Source organism: Gekko japonicus, unplaced genomic scaffold (genome assembly GCF_001447785.1).
Source record: "Gekko japonicus isolate JY-2015 unplaced genomic scaffold, Gekko_japonicus_V1.1 scaffold613, whole genome shotgun sequence".
NCBI classification, from domain to species: domain Eukaryota; kingdom Metazoa; phylum Chordata; class Lepidosauria; order Squamata; family Gekkonidae; genus Gekko; species Gekko japonicus.
Genome location: NW_015164683.1, coordinates 265,126 through 278,082, shown reverse-complemented (window position 1 = coordinate 278,082; position 12,957 = coordinate 265,126).

Genomic DNA, 12,957 nt, shown 5'->3' with positions numbered 1-12,957 from the left:
CCTCTTCCCCCCGGCTCCGAAGTGAGGCCCGTGTGGTTTGCCGCGTGGGCCTCGCTGCTCTCTTCCCCCCCCCGAAGCGGCGCCGCCGGTGAGGGAGTTCACAGAGCGTTCCCTGCGCATGCGCAGGGGACGCTCTGTCACTTTTGGGGGGATTTAAGTATCCCCCCGATATTTTTTCTGGGTTTTTATATTTTTGTGCACACCTGGGGACTGCCCCAAGTGTGCCCAAACATCTCCCTCCCCCCCAGGTGCCCCCGATGTGCGGAAATAAGTATCCGCACACAGGGGGCATGTTTGGTATTAGATATATAGATAGGATCTTTAATTAGAAGCCCCTGACAATACTGGACAGGCCATGGTAGAGCCAATTCCAGTGTTATCGTGAATTATCAGTACACCATGTGACATGTCAAAATTTACCGTGTGAGAAATTGACAGAGAAAAAAAAAAGAAAAAAAATTACTTGCAAGGAGTTTCAGAAGAAATATAAGAGAAGACAAAAAAAAAGGGAAACTGAATCACAGGGACATTGTCTACTTTTAGACAGAACTTCCAGAAAAAGTCTTGTTAATAGCCATTGATTGCTTAAACTAATGTATGAAAGAGAGTGATCAGGGGTCTAACCAACAAAAGGAAAGTGTTTTTGTTACATGGTTCAATAGGCAGAGAAGCATCCTGGTTTGCTGCTGTTAGTACAGCTAAAGAGAGAAGTTGTATAGATAAAAAACTGGAGTGAGTCCAGATAATGGTTCTATATAGCTCAGATAAGAAAGCAATGCCAGAAATTTGAGGCAGGCAGGAATAGATGAAAAGACAAACACTAAGGAAGACTGATCACTGCTCAAAACTTAGTTTCCTTCACAAGAGCCAGTTCAATGGTTCTGTCATACAATAAGAAAGCAACCTGCTGAAGTCACAGTACTTTATTTTTTTAAAAAAGCTAACTGTATAGCAAATTCACATCCCTGCTGTGTTTAAGAATAGAACAAATGAGTATGGAGTTGAAGGAAGGCAAAGTTTCACTTTGAGGAGAAAAGAATTACAGATCTGCAGTCCTGCTGATCCAGCATATTAGGAAAGCCCTTATCTGGAATAGTGCGATCACTCTTACGGACCAAGGCTGTGGCTTAGCAGTAGAGCATCCGCTTTGCATGCAGAAAGGTTCCAGGTTGAATCCCCATCATATTCAGTTAGAAGGATCAAGTAGTAAGTGACATGAAAGCCTGTACCTGAGAGCTTCTGCCGGTCAGAATAGACCATACTCACCTTGATAGGCCAATGGTTTGACTCAGTAGAAGACAGCTGTGTTCAATGGCCTGTTTGTTCTTGGCAGCAAAACAAAGGGGAGCAACCACCTGTTCCTTGTGTCCCATCTCTTAATGACCCAAGCACTGACTGGACACTGCCAACACATTCCACAAATGGATTCCTCTGTTGGAAGTGAAGGACTGGACACTGTCCCATGCCTCCGCCTCCAGACTACATGGCAACAGAGTTAGGCAGTTAGAGAGGGCAAACCCTAAACTTCCTTCCTCTGTTCACTCTTCTGTCACTGTTCCCTTTGATATGCAGATTATATTCTCAGGGAAACTTCCTCCCTTCTGTTCATCCTCTCCCAGAACTCCTTCCCTTCTCCCTGCACGCACCAAGAGGGAGAACATGCTGTCCTCATCTTGGCACCATGACGCAGATGGCCTCTCACCATCTGTGTCCATCCTTTGTTAGCTAGACTAGAATACTATCCTGTCTCTAAGCTTTCCTATCTAAATTGTAGCTAGTTCTAGAATAAAGTGACTAGTATTAATCTTAAACTTGCAACGTGGCTCTGTGTAGCTTTGTAAACTGGGTAACCTGGTGAAAAGACACTCCTGTGTTTGTAGATTTATTTTAACCCAACATTCCCGCCCCCGCCCCCATGGTAGACCTCTGACACTCAAAATCTATTCTGGGGGGGGGGGTCGGAAACATCCCAGTCCTCAGGACCAATATTTGAAGGTATTTTGGACTGTAGGTGGAGGGGGATGTGGGACAGTTAGAATCAGGGCTATTTTTGGGCAGGAACCCACAGGAACGGAGTTCCGGCTGGCTCCTGAGTTGGCCACGCCCAGCAGGAACTCATTAGCATAATAGGCCACACCCAATAGTAGAAACGCATTAGGATTGGCTATATTAGGGGTGTGTGGCCTAACATGCAAAGGAGTTCCTGCTACAAAAAAAGCCCTGGGTTTTGACAACAAACAAGGTAAACAGAATAAGAAGGGAAAGGTGGGTGTGGCTGGATGACCACACTTCTGGTAACATGGGGGTGCGGCCTAATGTGCTAATGAGCGGTGATGTCAGGGTGTGGCCTAATATGCTAATGAGTTTTGCTGTTGGGTGTGGCCTATTATGCTAATGAGTTCCTGCTGGGCTTTTTCTACAAAAAGAGCCCTGGTTAGAATCATAGAGTTGGAAAGGATCTCCAGGGTCATCTAGTCCAACCCCCTACACAATGCAGGAAATTAACAAATACCTCCCTCCCACACCGCCAGCGACTGCTGTTTCATGCCCGGAAGTTGACAAAAACCCTCGAGTTGCTTCCCAAAGTGGTGATCAGTATTTCCCTGGGCGTGTAGAAAGTTGTACTCTGTGAATGGTAGGGTTTCAATCCAGTGCTAGCAACCCCCAGGAAATGCAGGGGCCAGAGTCCTATCAATCAGTGTTGCACTGATGCCATGACATCACTTTTGTTGTGAACCCAGGAGTGGTGTTGCTGCATCAGGGTAATGCTCTAGGATTCATACAAAACTCCATGGTTTTACTCTATGGTGAATCTTTTAGTATCATCCTGGGGTGGTCATGCTGGAAGTGACATTGTGGCATTGACACAATGGTGTCCCCATCCCCCAATTTTGCTCTGGGTACTCTACCAAGCAGAAGTGGGAGTGGCGGGACCCAGGGCGGGAGGTGTCCTGCTATAGTGGAAGTCTTGGCTGCTGTATCCATTCTGTCCATATTGCCACATCTCTATCTTCAAGCACTGCATTGTATCTGACAGCCAAAATGAGGCCTAACTGCTTCCTTGCAAAGATAATGCATCTTCCTCCCAGCTAACATAACAATGCATGGTGAAAACTCTATGCATGTTTAGAATCATTAATATCCTGAGGATTGTTTTTAAAAAAGCTGCATTTAAAAGGTTAATTAGCAAAACCCAAGCACCCCAAGAGCGATGCTTTGTTTACAAATTATGTAGCATTTTGTATGGGTTGCTCCCAGCTGTAATTGTTACATGGGAGAAAGCCAATGAAGCAAATTACTGATGATCTCATCAAGGTGATAATTGTTCAGCACTGGACAGGAACAACGTATTTATTTTCTATAAACCTATCCAAATCAATTATAAAGTAGTCTATGTTTTATGTAATATAATAGGGGAAAGGATTTTCCCCCTTAGGTTAAAAAAAAGCCATTTCCATGCACTAGAGGATGGAAAAGAAAAATACACATTTCTGAGGGAGTGTTTTGACAAGTATTTGATGATGTTTTAGTAGAGGGAACAGAAGAAACATATTAAAATGGCTATGCTTTCCAAGCTAAAGCTATTCCCAAAATCAAGTAAATAAAGGCTAATATAGTGGATAGTGCTAAGAATTTAATTGAAACTGTGAAACCCTCAGCTCCTTAGATATTTCACTAGCCTTATTTTTTTTTAAGAAATCGTCCCTTCATTTGTACAGCCATTTCACCAGAGCAGAGTGGGATAATCCAAACTGCCCTTCCATTTGTTTTCGGCAGAAATAAGTGGCAATTCTAATTGTAATAGATGATTTAAATTCCTGCTCAGTCACAAAGATCGCATACAGCCACAAAACAAACCACGATGTTACTTAACTCACTTTTTCTCTCTCTTTTTAAAGAAGTCCTACTGTTTTTCCACAGTAGCTTTTCCACACTGAAGCTCAAATACTTTGGCCACCCAATGAGAAGGGAGCACTCACTGGAGAAGACCCTGATGCTGGGAAAGATTGAAGGTCAAAGAAGACGGGGACGGCAAAGGATGAGATGGTTAGACAGTGTCATAGATGCAACGGACATGAAGTTGAGCCAACTTCAGAGGATGGCGGAAGACAGGAGGGCCTGGTGGGAGCTGGTCCATGGGGTCGCGGAGAGTCGGACTCGTCTGTGTGACTGAACAACAACTGTTTTTCCTCCGGGGATTTCAGGAAAGGTAAAAATGTAACTGAAAAGACAAGAGCAGTTTCAGCCCAGACTTAGATGAAACCATGTATTCTGTCAGCCACTTCCACATTGTCATGTTTGCCACTCGGTTGTTCCTATTGCTTTGGGTTCTCCCCCCCCCTCCACATGTGTTTTGCTCCCTCTGAGACTACTAAAGAAAGTAAAACACATGGGGGGGGGGAGACCTGAAGTAATAGGGACAAATGAGTGAAAAAAATGACAATGCAAAAGAAGATCTTGTGTAAGTAAATACAAAGAATGAAAGAAGCTGGTGGAAGGAACCATTGGGAAGCAATGATAGGGCTCTGAGAGTGAATCAAAAGGAAGAAGTTTGGACACAAAGGGTTGGATCTAGTGCAAAATTGCTGCTTGAACTAGAACTCTTGTACAGTTGGAAATGCAAGAAAAATACCACAATATCTACTTGTACTAAGTGTCAGGTTCCACAGCCAGACAAAGAAGTACACACTTATCATAAGGTTATACTTTAATGTAAGAGCTATAGAGGCAGTAACATCAGCACTGTTAGGAATGGCTCCTTTCCTACAAGCATAATGGGATATAGGGTATTCATACACACACACACACACACACACACACTCCTAGGCCAATCGGCCTGACTCCCGCGCGCGTGAGAATGGGGCCCCAGGCCGTTAAACGCGAAAGCTGGGAATCGAAACTTATCCCACGGATAACACATGGGAAACTCTACACAGACAGCGAGCTAACGAGGTCATAGATAAGCACAGACAAAGGAATGTGGTAACAGTTGGTACACAGGTCGAGCAGATGCACCCTTGCCCATAAACATCATGGCAGCATAGCTGACACTAAGTTTTAGTAACATTCACATAAAGTACACATTGCAGCCGGTCAATCTTTAACTGCTGTTTCCTTCATGATATTTGTTTGTTTGCTTCCTTCAGAGCCCATCTTCTCTCCAGGCTAAACATACCAAGCTCCTTCAGCCTCTCCTCATAGGACTTGGTCTCCAGACCCCTCACCATCTTCGTTGCCCTCCTCTGGACATGTTCCAGCTTGTCTATATCCTTCTTCCATTGTGGTGCCCAAAACTGAACACAGTACTCTAGCTGAGGTTAACCAGAGCAGAGTAAAGTGGTACCATCACTTCACGTGATCTGGACACTATACTTCTGTTGATACAGCCCAAAATCACATTTGCCTTTTTAGCTACTGCATCACACTGCTGACTCATGTTCAGTGTATGGTCTACCTAGACCCCTAGATCCTTTTTACACATACTACTGCCAAGACAAGTCTCCCCCATTCTATAATGATGCATTTGATTTTTCCTACCTGAATGCAGAACTTTACATTTATTCCCATTGAAATTCATTTGATTTGCTTTAGCCCAGCTTTCCAGCCTGTCAAGATCATCCTGTATCCTGACTCTGTCTTCTACCATATTTGCTACCCCTCCCAATCTAGTATCTACAAATTTAATAAGCATTCCCACAGTCCCTTCATCCAAATCATTTAAAAAGATGTTGAACAAAACAGGTCCCAGGACGAGATCCTTGAGGCACTCCGCTTGTCACTCCTCTCCAAGAAGATGAGGAACCATTAACAAGCACTCTTTGGATACGATCTGTCAACCAGTTACAGATCCACCTAACAGTAATAGGATCCAAACCATGTTTTACCATTTTGTCAACAAGAATATTATGAGGAACCTTATCAAAAGCTTTAATGAAATCAAGACAAACTACTTCTACAGCATCCCCCTGATCTAGCAAGGTAGTACTGTCTGATGATTTGTTCTAAAGCTTTCCTGAGTATAGACGTCAAGCTAACAGGTTGGATCCTCCTTTCTCCCCTTCTTGAAGATGGGGACAACATTTGTCCACCTCCAGTCTTCTGGCACCTCACCTGTTCTCCAAGAATTCTCAAAAATAATCAGCAGAGGCTCAGAAATTACATCTGTGAGTTCTTTTAGTAACCTTGGATGCAGTTCATCTGGCCCCCAAGGACTTTGTTTCATTTAAAGAAACTAGGTGTTTATGTACTACCCCATACTGATCTTAGGCTGCAACTCCACTCCCTCATCATGTGTTCTGTTTTTACCATGTTGAGCACCGTTTCCCTCACAAGAGATGACTGAGGAAAAGTAGGAATTGAGCAGTTCTGCCCTCTCTTCATCACCTGTTACAATTTCACTTTCCTGTCCCTGCTATGGGCCTACCGTGTCCTTGCTCTTTTTCTTACATTGAACAGGGGTCATTTCCTGCAGGATCACACAGTAAAGAGCCCAGGGGGCGGGCACATGCAACAAGCCCCACCCCTGCTCCCAGCAGCCCTCAGTCAGAGCAAGAAGCAGCCAGGTAAGTTGCAGAGGCCCCCCGAGGCCCCCTGGTCCTAAACAGTCCAGTGGCACCTTTAAAGCCAAGTTTTATTCAGGTACAAGCTCTCCCTCCTCTGCGAGGACAGATCTGCACGTTCCCCCCCCCCCCAATAGCTAGCAATCCAAAACAGTCCAGTGGAGCCTGAGGGGGGGGTGCTAATGAGTTCCCCTAGCTCTTTTTCTACAAAAGGACCCCTGACTTTGAACATAAGAAAATAACCCTTTTTGTTGTTGTTTTTAGCATCTCTCGTTAGCCTAAGCTCGTACTGAGCTTTAGCTTTCCTAACTTTCTCTCTATAAGCACTGGTTATTTGTTTATACTCATCCTTGGTTATAGGGCCCTCCTTCCACTTTCTAAATGAGTCTTTTTATTTCTCAAGTCTTTAGAAAGCTGTTTATGGAGCCACCTTGGCTTCTTTAGTCTCCTCCCATTTTTCCTTTTTTCATAGGAATTGTTTGTGATTGAGCCTTCAGTATTTCGCTTTTAAGAAACTTCCATTAGTTTGGCGCAGCTTGGGGGATCCAAGCAATTGCATACTGGTGGAAATTTGATTCCAGACTGTTTGGAAATGGATTTCCATCACCAATGAGCCCACAAAGTATGGAGTGCATTTTCTCTATTGCACTGTCCTATTTCTACTAGCACTGGAGGCAGTGTGACTCTATCTTAATGGCAAGGAAGACTACCAAGGCAAACAGCAGCTTCTCAAATGGGGCTAAGGAGAAAACAGAGGACCTGTGCATCTCGTATGGGAGGACAGCTCTGAGGCAAGACTGGTACAGTGCTATATAGCAAGGGCAGCTAGCGCTGAGGTAGCTGGTGGGCAGCTAGCATTAAGGTACAAGGCAAGGAATGGGGAAAAACTGGCATTGTACCTCCAAGGCCTAGGTAGCAACTGAAAGATTTATTAACTGGTTCTCCGACTCCAGGGACCAGTGGGATTTATCTGGGTTGTTATTGAGTCAAAGATCCTTCATCAGGAATCAGAAGGGAGGCCTCATACTGCCAAGTGTTTGCTGATATGAGTTTTACCTTGGGATTGCAAGGCACCTTCAGCTAGGGGTGAACTCTGGCAAGGGAAATGGATGGCAAGGTTTCACATCTACTGTGTGGGGCTGCTGATTCACCATGTCTCTGCATGTAATGGAACCTCCACTGGCATTTTACTCCCCTGACAATGTCTCATCCAAGTCCAGCTTCGGGCACGGTCCATGACCGTTTACAACATTTTCCAATGTAAAAAAAATTATTTAAAATTAAAAACATAAGTATGTTATAAATAAAATATTCCCATGGTTCCTTAAATACTAACAAATGTATCACAGCATAAAGTTTTTGTAGGCCTGAGCTCACTTGACTAATGTATAGATATAAGTAGACAGACAGACAGATGATAGAGGATAGATAGATAGATAGATGATAGATAGATATCAAAATATCTGATTCTTAACATGGCCAGATTTGTAGATATTTAAATCAGGAAGTTCAAGCCATGACCTGACAAGAATGACCTTTCTACAAACCTGAGAAACACCCCAGGTTTGCAGAAAAATCTGAAAAATAAAAAATAATGATACATTGAGGTTAAAAACCCCCAACATAACAAAGGCAGTGTCTGTAACTTTAAAAAAATGAATGCCCTCTGTTGTTAGGAAACCAAAACAGTATTGTGAAGACTTGGTTTCTGTCAGTAAAAGGCAGAAGGAGGGGACAGGGCACTCTCCACATCTGTTTTGGCCTTTAAGGGAAGATTCATTGGGGCCAGGCGGACAAACAACTGCTGGGCAATTTGATACCATGCAACTCACATGACTAAAACCAGGCCCAGTGACTTGCTACTGTTTAACAGCAGCCACTCCACAAAAGCCACTGTGGTGTAGTGTTTAGAGTTTCAGACTAGGATCTGAAAGACCTAATTTTGAATAACTGCTCTGCTGTGGAATCTTACCATCCTCATGGACCATGGTTTTCCCATGTAGAGGCTGCCAGGTTGAGGGAAAGAAGGAAAGCTGAAGGATCGGGGGGGGGCATATAAAGTTAGGTGGGCTGATGGGTGGGAAGAAGGAAGCAGAAAGGGGGGATAAGGTATGGGGGTGTTCAGGGAAGCAAAAGAGGAAAGGGAAAATGAGATGCACCCCTCACAAGATCTTATGGGTCTCCTGCTTGCAGATATAGAAAACATTAAAGTCACCCACTAGATTAGGTTTGAAGGGTTTATTTTATTTTTACCAAGGTTTAGTGTGTGTCTTCAAAAACTACTGCAGAAGAATTTCAGATTTTGACCTTATGCAACCTGCTTTTATTTGTTTGTTTGTTTGTAATATGACACTCCAGTATCCTCAGATAAATTGGCAAGAGGAGGGTTTGGTAAGCATCTTTAAAAACAAACAAAAATCCTCCCTGCATATATTGTCCAAGAGAAAGGTTCTAACTTAGCCTTGCCCCAATATGTTTCTTTTTGCATAGTTACCTTTTTGTGGGACAGTCTTCAATAGCATACAACCCTGACCCCACCATCTTCTGCTGAGAGAGATGGTGCAGTATATGATCACTTTTTCTGCTGTTTGTATAGATGAGACCTTAGATGTACTGGGATCATATTTGTCTCATCATGTATTACATCTGCAAAAGAGTTAAATTGGGCATATATAGGGCGCGATCACACGCACAATTAGCCACACCATAGGCACAAATGCCGGGCAGATTTAAAGGGTGCGATTAGACACAAACATCTGGGAAGTGCCCCGCACCCATTGGCAACCCATTTTGCTTTGCCACAGAAGCAGAGTAAAAGGACACCGGGGAAAGTCCGGTAGCAAATGGATTGTTACGGGCCACGGATGGACTTTCCCCTGTCTGATCGCTCCAGTGCACTCTCATGGTGTTGGGATGGTCTGATCAGGCAATCCCGACAAAAGAGTTAAATTGGGCATATATAGGGCGCGATCACACGCACAATTAGCCACACCATAGGCACAAATGCCGGGCAGATTTAAAGGGTGCGATTAGACACAAACATCTGGGAAGTGCCCCGCACCCATTGGCAACCCATTTTGCTTTGCCACAGAAGCAGAGTAAAAGGACACCGGGGAAAGTCCGGTAGCAAATGGATTGTTACGGGCCACGGATGGACTTTCCCCTGTCTGATCGCTCCAGTGCACTCTCATGGTGTTGGGATGGTCTGATCAGGCCATCCCGACTCTGTGCCATTGTCCCCCCCCTTCTCAGTATGCACATCATCTCATACTCCATAGGGAGCCCTCAGTGCTGAGATGCAATCCATTGATTCCCTGTTTAAGTAAATGGGAAACAAATGTGGGGGGGAGAACCCCCGACTCACCTGCAGTTGCGTCTGATCACAAAGTGGCGGGCTGCCCCCAAAGCTTCAAAGGACTGTGTGATTGCACAACTGCAGGTCAAATTCCTCCAGAGGGAATAGCCTCGCCGCCCCCCTAGTTTATCTCACGCGTGTGACTGCACCCTTAGTGTCATTTCTTTAATTACCTCAGCAAGCTCTCACAAGGGCTTTGTGAGTCTATGTCTGATAAGTTAGCTTGTGTTTTGGTCTTCCATATAACCATGTGTCCGTTTGTCCTTTGGGCTAGACTAGATGCTGTGGTAAACATCTTCCACCCCCAGTGGACACTATGCCTCTAGTTTTCCCCAATCCTTATGTAATATTGGTAGAACTTACCTTTTGCAGTATCCTAGTTTCCCTTGCTTCCATCACTGGCAGCAGAAATGGGAAAACTCAGAACATTAAGAAGTGTCTACACAAGGTAAATCCCACTGTATCCTGTGGAACAGGAAGTGGGAACTAAATGTCTGGTGGCTATTTTAGATGCCAGCAGCAATGGGTGCCATAATGTTAGTTTTGTCTTGTAACTTGAAATCAGGGACACATGGTCCCTTTAAGTATAGTCCAGTGTCAAAATTATTTATATATCATGGCTCCTATCTAAGCAGTTCCAAGAATTATAGTTCTGAGAAGAGACTAAGCATCTCTATCAACTAATTCCCTGCAGCCTCACCAAACTACACTTCCATGTTTTGTTTAGGAGCAGAAATGCTATGTTAGTGACATTACTTTAAAAGGATTACAGTGCTAAAAGATAATTAGCCATGGAATATATTCCAGGTATTTGAAGCTACAAGAGTCTCCAATTAAAAAAAATATTGTCATATCCATATGTTTGTGTTGTTTTATGTGGTAGGTAACAAAAACAAAATTGTTATTCTCTGCTTTACAATAATGACATGTCATGCGCAAGTAAACCTTTTTCTTTGGACAGAGCTGACATTCATTTTCTTTAACTGTGATTGGAACTGAGTGGTCAGAGGGATTTAAACATCAATTTGTCAGAGCTCCTTTCTTCCAAACAGTGTGTAGCCAGCAACATTCAGTGCTCTAAAATAGAATTCTTTGCTTCTGTATCATCTGGCCAAAAGGAATGCGAGTTGCTTCTCTATTTGATGGAGGCCATTTTACAGGGCCAACTACCATTCTGATTGCTCCGAACAAACGCACACACAAATCATCTGTTGCTGGACATTGAACAAACAGCAAGAAGCTGGTGCAGCAAAATCCAATTCTACAGTTTCATTGGGATAGATTTTTTTTTTTAATTAAGGTGATGTTGAACCATGGAGTTCAGGAAGGGTACTCACTAACTTTGAAATGGGATTCACTGACTAATATGGCTCTGAAAATCCTTGGTGGTAGCAGAGTTTTCATACAGTAAGTAATGCTTGCCAAAATTAAAATTAAATCTGCATGCTTTCCAAAATTAAATCCACAAGTGCTTTTGATTTTGGTGAAATCGTAGTTTGGGGCAGTAACAGTAACCAACCAAATTTATGGTGAGGACTCTGAATTCCATATACAAGGAGGAGGATCCTAACGGCTGTAAAACTTCAGTTTTGGAGTGTGCATGTATGAGTAGGCTTATATATAATCATTGTGGTATTCACATTGCACTTTGAACACATTTCCATCTGTTATGCCAAGCAGACATTTCCTTAGGTTTTATTCATTTATATGTGTCTCTTCAGAGACCTGTTTTTAATCTGAAGGGCTTTAAGTGCAGGGATGGAGGTCTATTTGCATGGCAGAGGTACATTGCCCTCTGTTGTGCATCTGAAGCAATGTATGAGCAGGTGTTTCATGCAGAGGCCTATATATGTAATGAGCCTATTCAGGAATGGGTCACTTCGTACCTTGGACACTTTTTCTGTGTTTTTCCACAGGGCAAGACTGGATCTAATGGGTGTAAGTTTACAGGAGTTTAGCTGAATGTTGCAAGCAATTGTAAGAGTGGTTGATAGTGGTTTACTTGGGGTGGTGGTATTGTTGATGGTCACTCCCTTGCTGGAGGTTTTCGAACAGATACTGGAAAACCATCTGTTGGAAATATCCTCACTTTGGATTTCCTGCACTGAGAATGGGCATGGACCAGATAGCCTATATGGTCTCTTCCCTTTCTAGGACAGTATGACTTTATGATTATGATTTCCCCAGGCAAGTTCAGGTTGCATCAGGTCTGAGGGCCAAACTATCTGCAGTAAAGACTTGGTGTCACAAACACTCCATTACCTTTGTTGCTTTCTTGAAAGTGAGAAGTCTGGCAAACCAGAAGTATGAAAATGTTTATTAAGTTTAATTACATCTCGATTACATTGTTAATATTTCCACATTTTTCTTTCAAAATGTGTATTATGCTCAGTTAGATAGAATCATAGAGTTGGAAGGAACCTCCAGAGTCATATAGTCCAATCCCCTGCACAATGCAGGAAATTCACAAATACCTTCCCTCACACACTGCTAGTGACCCCTGTTCTCAGCTGTCTCCTCTCCAGGCTAAACGTATCAAGCTCCTTCAACCTTTCCTCATAGGACTTGGTCTCCAGACCCCTCACCATCTTTGTTGCCTTCCTCTGGACATGTTCCAGCTTGTTTATATCCTTCTTAAATTGTGGTGCCCAAAACTGAACACAATACTCTACGTGAGGTCTAACCAGAGCAGAGCAAAGCAATACCATCATTTTGCATGATCTAGACATTATACTAAAATTGCATTTGTCTTTTTAGCTGTAGTATCACACTGCTGACTCATGTTCAGTGTATGGTCTACCAAGACCCCCTAGATTCTTTCCGCACATACCACAAGTCAAAGTATGTATTGCTGTCTGAATTCTTCCAACCAATGAGCACTGTTGAGTTATTGTTTTTTATCTTATAGAATCTATTACTGCCTTTTTATTCTATATATATATATATAATTTCTTGTTTAACACCTTTTTAAAAATACATTTTCTTGCTCTCTCTCTCTCTCTCTCTCTAATTTCTTGTTTAACACCTTTTTAAAAATACATT